Below are 19,202 nucleotides of genomic sequence, written 5' to 3' on the forward strand. Positions count from 1 at the left end.
TTTAGCAAAAAAAAATAGCCAAAAGCCAGCAAAGTTCGTGCACGCGTTTACAGTTCTTTTCATCGTTTTTTTTATATATTGCTTGCAGAAAAAAAATGTGATGCTTTACACGTTACTCCCAAAAGTAAAGTTACTGCGTACTCATAAATAAACGAATATAATTATAATCATTATTGTTGTTGCCGCAATAGCGGCGGCCTATAGAAACAACATAAGCCCCATTATGCTTTTGAACCATTTTGATGTTTTTTCATTGGCAATTGGAAAGAGAAAGCAACACGAGAATTGGACAAACATATCTAAATAACTTTATGTATTTTGGTGTGTGTGCCGATGAACATGTGTACACACTCGTATAAGATGATTAGGCTACTTTATGACTGTAATATTGTTTTCTTATTAGTTTGTTGTTTTCGAATATCCGTAGGCCTCCCCCTTAAGCCTAGGTCCAGTCGACTGTTTCCAAAACTTATTCAAACGAAAAATGGAATGGAAAAGAGAGAGGGAGAGAGAGAGAAAAAAAATTGGTTTCGCCAATTTTGTGCGCTGCGTTCCCCAATTACGTGGCACATTTTAACAAAATAGCAACGACCTGAAAATAAAGTTTTCTCGCAAAAAATCTAACACACACACCAAATGAAAACATTAATTTCGGCATTGAGCTCTAGGCCCAATGCCCAACATTATCAAAACTTAACATGTATAATGCGACCAAAGAAGTTTTCTAGAGAAAATCTAATTTTGTGCTCTATTGTTGATTTTGTTATGTATTTTTTGTTCGTTTGTTGAAATGTGTTTTTAGTTTGTATTAGTATCTACTATAAAAGAGAGTATAGTATAGTAGAGTATCGGTCGAAATTCACTTTTATTGGATACATTACAACTGTAATTGGCCATTCAATTCATGTAAATTTCAATATAAATCCGTATACCGCACTAATGTGATTTTGATGCTCTCTCTTTCTCTGGCATAAAAAGCATTACAGCCATTCAATTTTATTTGTACCGAATCAGTGCTGCACTAACTTAAGTGGACACTAATGCCAAAGAAATGGAAATAAAAAAAAATTGTTTTTCGAACGCTTTCTGTGACACTTGCTTTTATCGGGATGCTTTTTTCACGATTACGTCATATTCCCGACAGCATCTGTACACGTTATAGGAACGAATTCTGTAAATTAATCAAAACTTTCAAAAGTTTTTGCTATGATAAGCGATTGTGTCTTAAGCTTATTATTGGCAATATTATATTTTGACATTGAGTCGGTTTCCGTTTCACAATATGAGTAGTATGGTGTGCGATGAGATTTTGTATCACAATCTCTCATGATATGTTTGTAATAAACAAAGACGTCTTTTTTGTCATTTGACAATATTTGCAATGGAATGGACGGCGACGACGAAGGCGACATTCTTTTTTGGCATAAGCGTAAATCGATACGATTAGAATGGATGTTTTGGCAAAGAAACACCATAAAAATGTTGTGAAAAACGATAGAAAAGGAAAAGGAAGAATAAGAAATTCATCGATCTTATGATGGAGAAAAAAGAATTGACCACTGAAAAGAAGAGTTTACTATTACACAAAGTCAAACAAAGGATGACTCAAATTTGGGATTTGTCAATATTATCCTTTCTTCGCCTCTCTTTCTATTCGTAACTCTATTAGGCACTCACACACGGTGTTGATCAAAAATGTCAAAATTGCGATACATCTTTCAAGAGTAGTATAATAATTGTGAATAGCGGAATCGGTATATGTTTGTGCATGAGAATTTAATCTTGTCAGTTTGGCTTTCTGCCTACTTTGTTCTGAGCACTTGCTGGAGAGTTCTTCTCAATAGTAATAATAATAATTTGCTTGGCCCTGCATTTTGTGCACGAAATAATAATAATGTGAGCGAGTTTATATACATCATCGTAAAATGATATTAAACACTGACGGCGCAAATCCGTCATGCCTGGCAACTTTGTTGATAAGACGGCTATCGATCAATCAACGGTCGATTTGTTGTGTATAGCTCACTGTATGGCCTCTTTTCTTTATCTTCTCTTATTCTCCTCGTCTTCGACTCTCTGTGTCCATATAATCGGTCCACATTATGTCTATCTGCAAAACAGACTCAGTGTCTGCATGATGTTATGTATTGGTATTATAAAAATCTTATTTTTTTCTCTTATATTTACTCGGATTTGGAACGCATTTTGTGAGAAGTTGCAATCACAATATTGAACGTTCAACAATGGTTTTTAAGCTTTCGAAAGTGAATCAAAATCGATGACATAAAACACAAATCATCATTATCGTTACATACAACACGTAAACTTTTGTATTCGGAATAATTCCATCGTAGCGAAGACTGGCTGCGAACATGATCAATGGTCAACTTTTGATTTGAACAGGTGCAGATGGCCATTGTTTGTTTCAACAACAAACAATAATAAAATCAAACGTAAAACATAAATGAGGGAAAAATATGTTGCATAGCTGAACTTCTATGACTTCTAATCTAAGGATTCTTGTAGTATTATTACACCGGACGCCTGAAATGTTAATCAAATTCCATGGATGAAAACCTTCACTGAACATAATAAAAAAGTTTGGCAACAGCAGCAACACGACACACGCTAAAAAAAACGAACAAAACAAAGAGCAAACACTTTGAATCATATCACACAGTCATTGAGCTAGTGAGTGTGTGTGTGACCCTTAATATTAAAATACACAGAGCGTACAACAAAATCACAAAAGTTCGACAGAGTAGTAACAAAGTTTTAGCAGCTATCAGTTTCAATCTCACTGTTGAATTGTAAACTTCGTACATCTTTTGTGACACATTCCAATGCACATTCTTCCAATTATTGGCCTTGTCTCTTTTTATTACTTGTTATGCCCATCCACTATGTATCCTATACATATATATGTTGTTGTTGATGATGATAGTGACCGATGTGCGCTTAATCCGCAAATGTTTGCTTAAATCAGTTGAAATCTCTCATTGAGCCTAAAATACAGATTCACACAATAAGCCAGTCTCATTTTCTTTTTCGAAAAAAGCGAAAACAAAAGAATACAAAAATTTCAAATGAAGTCGAAACGAATGAAACAAAAACCCAGAAAACTTTAACAAACGATAAACAATATTTGGTTACACCATTTGCGATGTAATAGCAATTTTCGCAAGCGCTTAAGTCAAGTTTTTAAAGATCGAGGAACACTAGAGCATTAGAGAGCGAGAGAGCGATGTGATAAAAGCGAGCGAGAGAAGTAGAAACTGAAACAAAAATAAACATGGAAAGAAAGGAAATGGCAAGAGAAAGAAAAACAAACACCAAAAGAATCAAATAAATAAAAACAGCATCAACAAGTTTATGAAAACTTTATTTCAAGTTTTATGAATGTTGCGCAATTCTGCATAACAGGAATCCTTGTTAAGAATCGACTTGAATTTAACTTGCAATGAATGTTTTGTTGGCCACACAAAAACTAAGAAACGCCATATAAATTTAAGAAAATTAAAGAATAAAATAAAAAGGCGAGAGTGGGTTCGTAGCGTTACTGCTTCGGAAATTCAAAAACATTAATTAAAATACTTGTTTTCCATTTAGAAGAATAAAAACAGTGATCTTACGCTCTCTTCCACTCTGTTTTATCTTGTTTACTTTTTCTTCTCATTCTTTTTTACTCGCGCAACTTCAACGTTTCCATTGTATAATATTAAATTTTAATTGCAACGAAGATGGTAAATTGAATATACATACTTTTGAAATGGAAATAATGTATAAGTAATTGAAATAATTGGTATGAGTATTAATGCTTGGTGATATTGAACTCGTAGAGAATCAAATAATAAATGCTTATTGGTAGCACGTTCAATATAAATTCATCCATGAGATAATGTCACACATCGACATCAGACATTATTTAATTGTAACCATCATGGCACATTTAACATTATTCGCATTCATTGAATTTACATTGTCACCTTGACACTCGGCTAATACAAATGTATTAGCATTGCTGATCGGATCACTTATTCAATATACGATGCGGGTAATCTTTGACAGGTTGCCAACGTAAATGAATTGCTAGTGATATTTAATGCTTGATTGTTACTGTCTGTCTGATATCAATGGCTTAGAAAATGTGTTGTACTATCACGGCGTTCGTAAACGCTTTATTGTGATTTAATATTGCATGAAAAAAAAAATCGAAATCATTATCTCAGTCACTGCGTTCTTCATCTTTCCATCGTTTTCATTTTAGAATTGAGATATATTCGTTTCGTGTCTTTATACTTTTCTTCACAGTACGTGCGACAAATGTCTTTTGTTCAGCGGGTACACAATTGACTGTGCGAATTTCTAATTGAATCACAATGCGACACGACGAAGTGTAATATCATCGAACAAGTATGTTCTACATGCATTTGATAATCGTTCGAATGTAAACTGTTTTACACTGGCAACGAGCTTAATGAATGACGAGGGGTGAGACCAAATGCGGTTCTTTTTTCACTTTTCTTTTTCATCGATTTTGTTCACGTTCCAAATAAAAATGAAATGGAGCTAAATAATGAGCGCCAGGCGTGCGAATACGCAATATTACGCGGCAGATACACAATGCGTTCACTTCAGTAAATTATTACCTTACATTTGCTTGTTAAACTTCGTTTTATTCGATGCTTTGATTGTACATAACAATGACATGAGAAGAGCGAAAAAAAAACACATTCAAACCAAGCGAGGGAAAAAAGTCACCGAAAAAGTGAAAAAAGCATGAAAATCATACGAGAATGCTTGTGGGCGCATTAAAGTGTAAGTACTAAGTTAAACGGCATGGAAAAAGAATAAAATGAATGTATAAAAAACGGTAGCGAAAAAAAGATATATATACAAGTTGAAAAACACCTCTTGAAACACCAACAACGGGGAAAAACCACCACACCAAATCCAACATAAAGCAGTCATCAATGAAATGTTGGTGCTTATAAATTTAGCAGTAACAAAAAGCGGTAGCAGCAACAAAATGTGAAAATAATCCATTGACATGAGTCGATGGCAAAAATCTCTTTTATTTGACTATATTTTTATTGTTATGGTATACATATTCGAATCGGCTTCATCTCCACTATTTCCATCTGTTGATTGGCATAAATGTGTTGTGTACACACATATATGTATGTGCGTATTTTACGCGCCTACAACTCACAAAATCAATTGTACATCTAGCAGCGATTAATAGCATTTGATAGGACAGACATATACAATAACAACGAATATATACATATATAAAAAACGAATGAACCGATTTGATGTGGATTCTCAAGTCACCTGAAACGTTCAAGCACTCGATACGGTATACCAATTTAGATCAATCAAGATAAAAGGATTGGAAAAAATGGGACTGCTTTTATATTTTGTCGATAAAGTAAAGCTAAACAAAACCAGCATACTAAAAATGACGGGAGAGAGAAAGAGAGAAAACGATGCAATGAAAAAGATAATCAAACATCAATTTTCATGCAATGCGACGCACCTTAAGTTCAACGTGGAATATATGTGCATGACATATGCTCGATCGTTTATGTCTCTCCTTCTCTAACTCACATTCTCCTCTCTTCTCTCTCATTCCACTTCATTTTGCTCTTTCACATTCCCAAATCTTTTTTATCGATAAGATTTTCGAGGTAAATATATTACCTGCCATCGTCGAATGAACTTCTTGCCCTGAATCCAAATATGAATTTTAAATGTGCACGATATTCACCGAAGACAAAAAAAACTTTTCATAGGTATAAATATGAAAGATGGTGAAAAGAGTCAAAAGACAAAATATCCACACAAAAAAATGAGCGAAATATAATAAAAAAATCCCAACCCAATACACATTTTTTGCAAAGAAAAAGTCAAAGTAATTGGTTCCAAAAATTATTCCGATTCGCAGGAAAGAGTAATATTTGTGCAGACAACAAAAGAAAAAAAAATATGATGCGATAAAAATTTGTTAGTGTGGCTTTATTTCAAAAATGTATGCATGCAAATGTGACGATGGGCTACGATTTTAATATCGCCTCAGATGTATCGATGATATATATATGGCATGAAATGCTGAACCCGTCTTGCACCAAAGCATTTTGCACATATCATTAAATCACAAAAACATATGACAAACATAGATTTTATCATGCATATGTACACGTATGACACACACATTTGCATCCACTCAAGTGTGTGTGTATATGTTCACATTACAATTGTGGAATTTGCGAAAATAACGAACGTACACTGAAGAATGTGAACCGAATACAGAATTCGAAGTAAAGGAATCGTTTGAGGTATTTTCGTTTATACCATACATTCAGTCTGTATCTAATTAGTCATGCAATGAGCTTTAAGAGAGAGAAAATTGTATGCCAGAGTTGACTTGAATTTATAAGTGAGTCAATATATTTTTTTAAAGGAAAAAGGTTTTGAATTTAACATGAAAAAAACATATGTTAAGATCAAAAACTTTTCGAATGTCGACATTGACATTGTAAAAATGCAAAATCTTTTCGTTCAATACACGTGCAACAAAAAGAAACTCCTTTGAATAGATCGGAATAGATACACACACATACATTCGTTAGAATGGATTGAATTGAATTCACGTTGCAATCAAAACATTATACTTATGAGCATCACGTTTTTTTCATTCTTCGATTCAATTATTTTACTTCCGTTGCAATTTCCATTGGCGACTTTGACATTTTTAACATGAACCTAATCAATGTAGCTTCATTTCAGAGACTTTGAACAAAAGGGATGGGATGAAAAAGCACCAGGCGCGTCTGATAAATGCAAAATATTTATTATTTGAAGAGTATGGGATTGAGGGCGAGACGTGGTGTTGTTGTGTTTTATCAGTAATGCAAATGAGAGCGTAAAAGTCAAAGTGCCATTTATCGTCGTATTCATGTAATTCATTTTTCTGTCTGTTTTCTGTTGCTAGTCTACCTCTTAACGCCACCACTTCAAAATGTTCATCTACGACTACGGCAAACCTTTTTATTGGCCACGTCTGCTCAACTCAAACCACATTTGATAGCTTTCTGCTTGTTGATTGTTGTCGTTTTCACTTGCAAACAACACGTATCGTGCACAAACCATACACAATTTCACCAAAAGAACACCGGAGAGTGTGGCAAATAAGCTCACACAGCGTGTTTATCCGTCTCCGTTCAAACGAAAATTTGCATATAAAATCAATTTATTATTAAATAAATTGTCCTTGATTTATAGCATAAAGTAGATTATGTTACCTAGATGCGAAAACATTATAAAAGGCACGATGAAATGAGATCACGATGCGAAACAACGTCATTATAACGATAGCGTAGAAATTCTTTCCGACTGCATTTGTAACGAATGCGTCTGAAATTGATCAACTTTTGTGTTGATTTCAGAATGTAATCATCATAGAAAGCAGACACATATATCGACAGAGAGAGGGAGACTATTGCAATTTGCGTATCTACATGTAAAAATCTCGATAAACACCCCTGACGAATTTACAAATAGAATTTTATTTCTTAAGAAGTGACTTATTTACATGGAAATTCAAATTTCGTATAATCTCAATCGGGATTTTCATTGTATTTCGCATTCAGGCTATTATTTTCAAACAAGTGAGAGAAAATATTGCCAATTTCAAAAACAAGTTGAGAGCAAATCAATGTTAACAATCTATTTTTGTGACGCATCCAATTTTTCTTATTTAAATCACTATAAAACGACTCAGGTCTCCTTCGTGACTCGATTTTTTCTTTGCTTCTTACTTTTTCCTCGTCTCGTTTACGCTTTTTCTAGCTGAAACCACTTACCACAAAACTTAACTTTATATTCCATTTTAGTTCATTTTTCATTTCCAATGCAATTTTATCGCTCGCCATTCCAAATGACATTTTCATTGTGATTGGTCTGGTTTTCTCTTGAAAGCTCATTCATAATGCCGGCGCATTTGTTTCTGTCATCGTTTGGAAAAAGCATTAAAAACTATTCGCTTCCAATTAAAATGTATTTTCATGGCATCATTCTACTTTTCGCAGTTAACCCTTAAACGCACAGGTTCCCACCTAAGAGTTCTCTCAGGCCCTAAGAGTTTTTTTTTTTTTTTTGAAAAAAATACCAAAAATATTCAAAAATTTGGTAGATTCCGCTGAGCGTTTTCTTTTTTAATATCATATCTATGAAAAACGATAAAATATTTCCATGTTTGATATATAGATTGAGTTTTGGAAAGCCCCATGAAAAAAACTCACGTAAAAAAGCACACCAGAGTTCTCTTGGACCCCAGAGCATTTTATATAGGAAATGACATACAAACATTCTGACAAACTACAGTACAATGAATTGTTTTGCCGATATCGTTGGTGTTTTGCTTTTTTGATATATTTTATTGTTCAATTATAACGAGTTTGAAAAAAATAGATTAGAGTAGAAGAGAATGATAAGGAAGAAATCAAGATGTACTCGATGAATTGTGTCAAGTGTTATACTCTTCAGCGGAATAAACGCCTAACAAAACATTAGTCAATGCTATATTTCATGAATTTGGTTTACGTCAGAGCATGTAAATGATGACAGCTCGGCAAGGAGCTGCTAAGAAGAACATAAGACGTCGGCGCCACATTTGTTCACTTAACGCTGAACGAAAAGTTAAAAAAATGGGCAAAGTATATTGGAGAAATGTTTGCACAAAGCCTGCTTACGCAATCATCAAATCAATGAGAGGATGTGAAGACTTCAAGTCTCTTTGAGCCGACGGTGGCGCCCCGAATTTAACAACTCAAATCGAAACTAAACAGCGCGTCAATTTTAAAATTTGCTGTCATTTCCTCCCATTGCATCAAATGCAAAAAGTGCCACAAAGAGGCCGTCATCAACTCTTCAGAATCAGAATGAAATTCATGAAATTTCACTATTTTCAATCTTTCTCTAGTTTTTCCATATATATCTTCATTAGATCATTAGATCCAATCAAAAAACTTATAATTATACGACATGAAATTGCCACAGAAGTAAATGAATTGAAAAAAAAAATCCTATTCAGCCTTAATTTTGGTTACAATAGATTTTTTTTCATTAAATCAACATACAATAGTTATGTTGTTTGACAAAAATGAAGAATAAGCCATGACATAACCATAAAACGACATATTTTGTTCACTGAATGCCATTTTATATAAGTTTTGTGCGGTTGAGGGTTAAAAAACTTCGTGGAATCAAACCTTTGGAAATATGCGCTCAAACAAGATTGATAGACAAACAAATTCATCATAAAAAAATGCCAGACAACTTTTCTGTCTTGATTGTTTTTAATTTTGATGAATGCCATTCGAAGGCTTCGCGACTAGCTTTTTTGTTCATTAATTTGTGAGATTCATACTTAACAGCAGTTTTCGAATTAAATCAGTTAAACTATATTTAGAAAGTTCGGATTATCAACCACAATGTAAATATTTGTGTAATCTCCATTTGCGCAGCTATGAACATTTCTCATACATTTTGAATACGATACTAATGAATTGAAGCACAACACCATTTCAAACTAAAATGACAAAATATGACTAATACTCATGAATTCCATTAGAACGAAAGTACTTTGGAAACAAGTGATGAAATCACTATAGAAAATTCAATGAAAATGTTCATGCTTGATATATTAAAAAAAACTCTGACGTAGTTTGAGTGGTTTTTATAATGGAAAAAAAGAAAGCGATTGCAGTTTATTCTGTCAATATCCATTTGTTATTAATTCTGAATATAAATAGATTTCTTGAGTAGACTTTGGTCAAGGGCAAAGAGGTTTTGATAAAATGAACAATTGAACATATAAATGTGCGATTACAAACACGACGAAGAATTTTCATTCAAATTTCCACTACACTTATCTCTGAGAATTAATGTTTTTAGATAAAATGTAGTCCATACTGTGATCTACATTTCGTCTGAATTCACAGATTTAGATCAATCATCAGAAATGACTCCTTCTTGGTCCACGACAAATTTGCGAAATGGGAAATGGTATAAAAATTGATAATCGTACCTAAACGTTTGAACGTGAGTGTATGTGCAAAAGATAAGTTCAAATAGATCAAATATGTTAGACTTTCGTATGATCTATGACATACAATAGCTCGACCGACAAAATACAATCCACATATAATAATTGTATTCTCGATTTTTGACGGAAAATTCATGTGAAACAATATTGCAAGCATGTTTTTACTCAAGAGTTTTATCTAAACTGAAAGAATTGAAGCCCCACAGCTATTTTTACTTCTATAATATATACAAAATGGTTTCGAGAGAGTCACCTAAATTTACAAACCATTGTAAACACTACAATCGATGTTGCTGCTTGTCTGTAAGTGTGGTTATTTATTTGAAAATTGTTTAAAACGAGGAATCTGCTAAAAATGTTGCTCAATCAATTCATAGAATCATCTTGTTATGACGCAACTTTTCGTTGCATATGAAATTCCAACATTCCGCGCAACAAAATTGAATCCATGAATTGATATAGTGAATATGGAAAATGTGTTTTATATTATGGCATTTTAAAGTGAAAAATTCAATGAAAATATATGTAATTCATTTTCTTCATCCATTTACGCCATTTTCAAATCGAATTATTGAAACTGAACACTTTGAGCTTCATATATGGAAACATAATGCGTTTTTATTCCCATGAATATTTCAAATTCATTTTACATATTGGGATTAATGGAATAAACTGTTCGAATTTTATACGAGCATTTCAAAGAAAAATAGTATATCATTGAGAGATAAAAATAAATTTGCCCTTCAATCAATGGAAATATAAAAAAGAATCATTTTCTCCTTCCCTTTCTCTGGTGCGTTTGAATTTGTCACGAGTATTTGCTCATTCAAATAAAGTGATGGAATTTGTAGCAAAAAAAAACGGGAAATAAATGCCTTTCATTTGCATCAGATAATTGATCGCAACAAATGCATTCAATATCACATTTTTACGAGCGTTAATCTACTCCTGCTAATCTCAGAAGACTGATTTTTCAGCTACCATATACATATATATCCAATAGAAATGAATTTTCTTTGAAATCTTAATTGTAAAATGTCATAGTTCGAAAGTGTCGTGTCATTCTAAGCTGGTGCTGTTTAATAGTTTTTGCGTAAGCTACACTTACGACAAATAATTGCAATAAAAAAAGATTGCAAATCATGAGAGACTCGAGCTTTAAGCGAACAACGTTCCTTCGTATGCATTCGCCATATGCAATATTTTCCAGTTAACTCGTCATCGATCGTATTCGTGATGAACGCGAACGAACACGAATATGAACGTTCGCTTACATCTCTATTAGGAAACTGTAAATGCATATTTTTTGTAAGGCTAAAAAATGTAAAATGAGTCTGCAAATATTATCAACCATGGCATAAACGTGAATGTTGCACCGAATATATCCATTGAGATAGTAAAAAAATCTCAATAAATATTTGCAATCTCTTTTGATCTTCAATGCTGCAAGCAAAATGAAAATAAAATCATTTTGAATTTTTGATCAACAACTCTCGGTCAAAGGATCCTATCAGAGAGAGTATATATTTATTTCAATTATTTTAACGACAGGTGGAGATACCATCAATGCAGAAATCAATCATTTAATGCTCTAACAGTAAATGATAATATTCCACTTGGTGAATCACCAATGGTGATAACATTTAAAATATAACATATTTGATAACACTATTGTTCGCATCCAATTGAACCAGTTCCATTTTGTAGAAATCATGAAAATATGTTGCGGCGATTCTGTTTTTGAAAATTAGTCATAAAAAATTCATGTAAAGACATGAAATCAATTTTGTATAATTTTGAAATGCCTTCTTTGATCGCATTTATGATATCAGCAATTTTCAGTAAATTCCATCGATTCTCCGCTCGGGGTCAGAATGTCCATATTTCGTGCAACCATAATTGAATAGATATTTTTCGCTTTTCTCATCGAATGGTGGTTGATTTAAATAAATGTGATGAGTCTAATGCCTTTTCACTAAAAAGCTCTTTTGTTTTACAACCTATACGCATTTCATTGCTTCGGTTTATTGGCGTTTCTTTTTATCTGTGCTCACATACCGATCCGAAGCCGGCGAGTGTATTTTTCAACTTCTTTTTAAAGTAGGATATTTGTATTCATCTGAATGGCGAATGAAATAAATGCTATTGCCATAATAATACATATAATGACACACACACGATGTGGTTGAGCTTGGGCATTATGCGTTGAAAAGAAGTGAAGAAAAAACGTCGAAAGGCTTTTACATAAAATGCCATGCACAGCCACGGCACTTACAATCACACAACCACATTCACATTCATATACTCGTGCACAAGTATGATTCACACTCTAAGAGCACTGAATGGCAGCACAACAAAAGAAAACCATATTATTATACAGTTTGCCTGTTCGAGTTGTGTTTGGTTTGCTGTTGGTTTCTCTCTCTCTCTCTCTCTCGCTCTCTCTCTCTCTCTCTCGCTCTAGCTATTTTAACCAGCTGCACGATTTTGATATGAATGGTAACATTATGTGTTTTTCCCCTTGTGAATTTCATTATAACAGCATTTGCAGCCCACCATATCATGTTTGGGACGAGAGCTTATGCGTATTATACCGAAAAAAGTCTAAATTGCTGTTGTAGCTGTGCTTTTCATTGTATTAAAGTGAGCAGCAATTCTTTGCATGACACTCATTTCCTTTCATCTTATAGAATAGAGTATAAACGTTATAAAGACCAGCATGCATTGCCATAACCTTGAGGCATCCAATAAAAAAAATAGAGCGCACGTATGAACAGTGAATGCTGGTAGTAGAAGTACAATATTTGTGCTGAAAATATTTGCGTAGCATAGCCGTTGATTCTTGTAATTTGGGCAATGCCCAACGGTAAACACAATTCATACACATATACAAAAAGCGATTCGATAATGGGCAATACCTTATACGATTATCGAATTTGAGTTCTTCGTTTTCTTTTTGTCTGTCCTCATCTCAATTCGCATATGATTACATTATCTGCTTTCGATAAGATATAACACTTAATTGTGGCATCATCGTTTGGACTACAAGAGAATACGTATCGCTTTGAGGGAGTTTTTCTATCGAAAAAGAGAAAATCTCTCGATAGAGCAAAAAGAAAGAAAAAATATGCTGATGTTAGTCCATACATAAAAGAGAATGTGAAAGAGTGTGAGTGTATCAATAAATTGAAGTGCTGAACAAAAAAAAAAGCTAATTTCTTAAAAACAAACCACCTGATACTTTTCGCCTCAATTTGTATTCATACAGAGTGAATATCAGCAGAAAGCCATAATTTCATTTATTTTCCTTCCGTATGAGTGTATGGGGTACGGGCAAATTATGAATGTATTAGCTGACACATTCATCGGAAGAAAAGAGTACGGTGCGCTCTTAGCATAGCTCAAAGAATATGATGATGATGCGATGTTGATAACAATAATAATCCAAGAGAGTTTTACCATTTCATCAACTTTTTTATCACGTTCGAATCATATGTATAAATTGATGCTGTTAAAAAATTTACTATCAATACATGATTCGATGGATTTAAATGTGAGTGTGTGTGCGTGTGAGGCTGAAGAGCTTGTGATTCGGTAGTATTTTGAGCATAACAATGGCCTTAATAAGGAAAATGATGGCCGCATGATAAATGATCGTTGATTGTGTTGTAGAATCAGAATGTATGGAAGCAATGAATAGATTTTATTCGGCATTGGCACTTTCATATAGCTGGCCGTGTTCGCATCAATAGTATATTTGACGAGAATTCAATTTTTTTCCTTCTCTCTCATGGTTTGGTTATGGCATGAACGAACCACAAATAAAATACCGAACATTGAGAAAAAAAAACAAAAACCACACACACATACACACAATAAATGCGTACAATTTGTAACAAATCGCTTTTGGGGTCGCAAAAAATCTTCTCACTCTCGGTAGTGTGCACATGGCATTTCGTATTCAAATTATTAACGAAGAATATTCTATTCACGCCACATACGTGCCAAACTGGTATGAATGCCAAAAAAAATACAAATAAAATTCGCTCGCATCGATTGAAGATGGCGGAGAGGAAAGTGAGAAAAATTTGTTTCGTATTTGTCGTGCTTTAAATGAAAGAGAGAAAGAGAAAAGAACTTTCATCATTTAACTATTTGCAATTCGATACTATTTTTTCTCGTTACAGTGAGCTCGCATTTGATCACATTTTCGACTGTTCATGCAAAGAATATATATATGAAATGGTCGCACGTATAGAGAACGAAATGGGCGCACACCCATTCGTTCTTTCGCTTGTACACATGCTTTCTCTTTCGTTCTGTAATTTATTTTTAGTGGTGATGGTGACTAACGACAGTTTTCTACGGTTATGCAATCAACGATCATGATGCGAGTTTCCGCTTAGAATCCACAGAATAGATTGTAATTTAAATTCAATACCATGAAATTGTGTCTTTTTGCTCATGTTTAGCTCGCAAATCATTTTGCATGAAGAACCAAAAAAAATAACAGTCAGACAAAAAACGCTTCGCTTTTGAAAAAAGGAGACAATAACAAAAGTTATTAGCGTTTCATTGGTCGCATCAAATGCGTTTTACTTTTATTGTGCAGATTGTTGACTTTTTCTTTATGAGCCATGTCACCACATGATGCAATCAAATCATGTGCAGAAAGGATCATGTGCCTATTGTTAGTCACCATTTTTCTCGCTTTAGAGAAATGAAGTGCTCGATTTGGATCTTTTTTTTCTTTCGCTTTTTTTGTTTTTGTAAAATTTAAATTCATTTCCACCAAATGAAGCCTGAACGTTAATCGTCTAAATCCGCAATACTTAAAAGCAAAATTCATCAGGGATGACTCTACTACATGCAACGAAGATATACACATACGTGATTTGGAGATGGCATTAATCGGATGACTGGATTTTGGACAGATTCACGACAAACAGCGGTGAGCACTTATCACAACATGCTTTTGCAAGCATTTTTTATATTTGGATTGGCCATTGAGAAGAAGAGAGAGAAATGAAGAAAAAGCGCTGCTGGGAAAATCAAATTTAATGGCAAGGCGCTTCATCATTTCTTGCACAAGATATTGTGATGTATACGTAACTGTCCAACGACTGATGTGATTCTCATCATAAATGCATATTCGATGGAACAACATCCGGAGACACCGTCTTCTACTACATACGTTCATAGCACAAACACAGGCAACGGTACACGAAATCCATTTCAATAGCATTTATTTAATCTCTAGTGATATCTCTATCAAGTGAATGCAATATAAACCATGTGCAAAACCTAAATAATACTAAGTGGAAAAATTCACGAAAATGACACGAGACAGGCAGCAGCAAAAACATCAGCAATTCAAATGGGAACACATGCATAACTCGTATTTAAACCAAATAAAACCGAGATAGAGAAAAATAAGCGGCGGCACACATACACATCTGAAAACAAAATGTAAATCTGGCACAGTTGACGTTGTCTTTGGTGTCAGATTCACGTGTTACTTTTGACGAATTTACCAGTAAAAAATATCGCAAAGGAAATGGAAAAATTGAGCACGGAGCAAATAAACGATATAGAAAAAGAGAGAGAAACCACTTTTACGCACACAATACACCAGATGAGAACGACTGAAAGCAAGTATGGGTACTGAAAGCAAGCCTGTCGTGACACTCATTTATTTTTGGTTCATATTTTAAAGTATCAATATAAAATGATAATTTTATTGTTACTCTCTGTATTATTGTCAATTTGTGTTCAACGTTCATTGATTTTAAGTGGATCCATGGATCAAAGTACCACACAATAAATTTACAAATTGAAAAGTATTCCGAATTTTATTGCCAGACTAAAGTTAGAGGCAGACGTAATTCAACGCACCATCTCTTGAATATTGAGTTTATATCCACTCGAAAGAAATAGAAATGCCCAAAGACTGAATGACTCCGCACAATCACTTGTGCCGTTCTCTCTTCTCTTTTTCGTTTTCTTTCGTTTTCTCTCTATCTCTTTTTCCATCTTTATTGCTGGGCTGAAATATATTATTGGAAAAGTTGCAAATTAAATAGAAGATAGTCCAAAATGTCGGGCCACTTGAAAGGTTCTTCTATCGAAAAATACATGACATTCCTGTAACCAGAATCACCATTTGACGCACCATAAAGGATATAATTCACTGTTGAGGCCTATTGCACCGAATCATCTGACTTAATTTCCACTTGAGCAAAACATTGTCGGGTGTCTGTCGGGTCTCTCTGATTCAGCACACTTTTACTTGGCAATAACGTGTGTTTTTATCATGATTTTGTCGAAACAAACGTTCTATACGCCATCGCAAATACATTCTATCTTTGGTCACTTATGCTTTTGGCCAATGATTGTACATCGAGCATGTAAAATACACAAACAATGTTTGCTATTATATTCAAGCAATTCTAATATGTATGCGATGACTGTCCCATTTTCTCTCTCCATATACTATATATATTTATGGTTGTGTGTGCCTGTGTGTCTCACTAGAAATATATGCAGATTTTGGCTGGTTTTTTTGGGTCATTTGTATTTCACACTTCGTCTTTGTCAAACTCCAATGTTTGGTTATTGGCTCCTTTGCCTTTGGATCTGAATCAAATTAATTTTTGATGGTGTTACCATATCCCATTTGGAATTCAAACATGAAAACATTTACATTTGAAATGTTTGTCACATCCAAACCACCATTGATACCCATACTATTATTATTGGGGATTTCAGACAAACACAACAACGACGATAGTGACAGGAAGTGAAGAGAAATAAGTAATATAGTGGTTGGAATGCTTTAAACGACCTTTTCAACTAAACGAAATTGAAAATTGCTCAAAATCATTCGCTACTATTTATACAAATACACAAGTTGTTTGTATTTATTTTTGTTTGTCTATTCCAAATAAATTCATCAAGAGGATATTGAGGAAGTTGAGTGAAGTTTTTTTCTTCTTCTCACTTTGATATAAAAACCACACTCAATTCAAAATGGCCAAAATTTTATTTAAAATAGAATTTCCTCGTAAATATTTCAATGTATGCTCCATTTGATCTATTGAAATGTGTAGTTTTTCTCAGCTATGCATATTTGATCGGCACACAGTATAGTGGATTGCCCAAAGCTCTCTCTCTCTTTCGCAATTCTCGAGTAAAATGGATATTATGTTGATACAATCTGTTTTCAAATTGAAAATAAACAGCTCATTCCCCTTTACGTACACCCTTTGCCTCTGTCTCTCTCAGGAAGCTAAAACCACAATGCACTCGAAACGAAATACATCTGGAAGTACGTTTTCCATTTGTCCATATTTTATGCGATGAGAATATACTGTTTTCTGATATGCTCCATCATATTATTGGATCTATAGTATGGATGTCAAAATCAAATATCACAAACAATGAAGAGATCAGTGCTTTATTTGTTTTGATTTTTACTGGCCAATTTCAAGATTTATTCGCTGTGTGAAAATGTGAACGAGAGAGAGAGAGAGAGAGAAATTTAATGTAGTTCACATTTCCTGGTGTTTCGTCTTTCAATTTTTGATTCGATTAATGTGGATTCGTGCGATTTGTTCGTTATTTATTGTGTTTCGATGCGATGCCGTTTACTGTTTAAGTCATCACGAGCAGATGTTATTGATTACCATCTGGCCAAGATGCCAATGTACCGCAATGATTAATGTACTACACAATACAAGAATAAACTCAAAATTATACGCTCGTGTAATTCGTGTAAAAATTTAATGCTCAATCAAATGCTTGAATTGTTCAATTTCAATCAATGATTGCAGTGGCCGCAAACTTTACAATATTAACTTTACATTGTGTAACTTCAAAACTCACATTGGAACGAATGAATGGTGGAACAATCATTTTTGTGGTTGTAAAAGTTACAATCAGCATTTTCTTTTCAATATCATTTCATCACCAAACTTGTAACAAAACGAAAATTAATATTTTACACAAAGTTGAACATTTCATTTGATTGGAACAGTTTACTGACAGACTAAGTGACGTTTTCTATCAATGAACGAGTGTGTGGGTGTGGGTGTGCGTCTCAAAAACTTTGCAAAGTAGTTATGAAGCCAGAAATGAAAACTTTTTCTAAATTACATAATTACTAGGAAGGAAATAAGTATAAAATTGAAACTGTTTTAAGTGAATTTTACCCGTTGTAATTTGCATAGACAGTCGGGAGTAATTCAGTTTCGAATCGAATTAATATGGTAATGAAGTAGATTAAAAGTTAAGAAGACATCTAAAAGACCAAATTTAAATATGAAAACGTGTACCTACATTTTATTACACATCAAATCAAATCGTCTGTCTCATCATTTTTTTTTTGTTCCATCGTACACGAATAATACCCAGCACTTACTACGATAACGTACAGAATCTTATCGGTCTTGAACATTTATTTGGCGAAAATTTGTACGATTGCAAAAAAGGCACGGATTTTCCATGCATGATTCGAACATTTTTTGTTAGATCAACAGTCACGCAAAGCGGAGGCGCAACGAACAGAAGAATAAAGAGAGAAAAAAATCCATCAGCATATATTATTATACAGACGCATGCCACTTAAGTTGTAACAATATTCAACAATTACACATATTTTATATTTTTATATGCATGCGAAAGCGTTTTGGATCTGCGAATGCATTAACCTACCCATTGAATTTCGAATGGTATTACGTATATTTCATATCAAAAAATAAAATACGCCTATTAATCATCCTACAGTGATTCGAAAGTACATTCAGCAGTCGGAATGTTTAACGCACTGTTATATTTCGAATTTGCCACATTCTATGACATATGAAATCGTTCATTCTAACGCTGCTGTTGCTTATGCTCCATAAACATTATTAATGTTACACAATTCAAACGTTGTTCATGCGTGCATGTGTGTTTGTTCAATGAACATACTAAATAACACACTTGCAACAAAGCAAAGCAAATTCAGATTCCCTTTTTAACAATTACATGCATTCACATACACAAACACAAAACCACGCCGATTCAATTGGCGCGCACCATTTGAATTTTAATG

At 33.7% G+C, this 19,202-nt stretch overlaps 1 protein-coding gene across 7 annotated transcripts in view; it reads right to left on the reverse strand.

The window, feature by feature from the left end:
* Positions 1 to 19,202, reverse strand: part of LOC116342922 (dopamine D2-like receptor) — a 155,554-nt gene that overhangs the window by 26,124 nt on the left and 110,228 nt on the right. The window lies entirely within an intron of this gene.

This window comes from Contarinia nasturtii, unplaced genomic scaffold (assembly GCF_009176525.2).
Source record: "Contarinia nasturtii isolate CC-2019 unplaced genomic scaffold, AAFC_CNas_1.1 Cnas_scaffold_928, whole genome shotgun sequence".
Classification (NCBI taxonomy): domain Eukaryota; kingdom Metazoa; phylum Arthropoda; class Insecta; order Diptera; family Cecidomyiidae; genus Contarinia; species Contarinia nasturtii.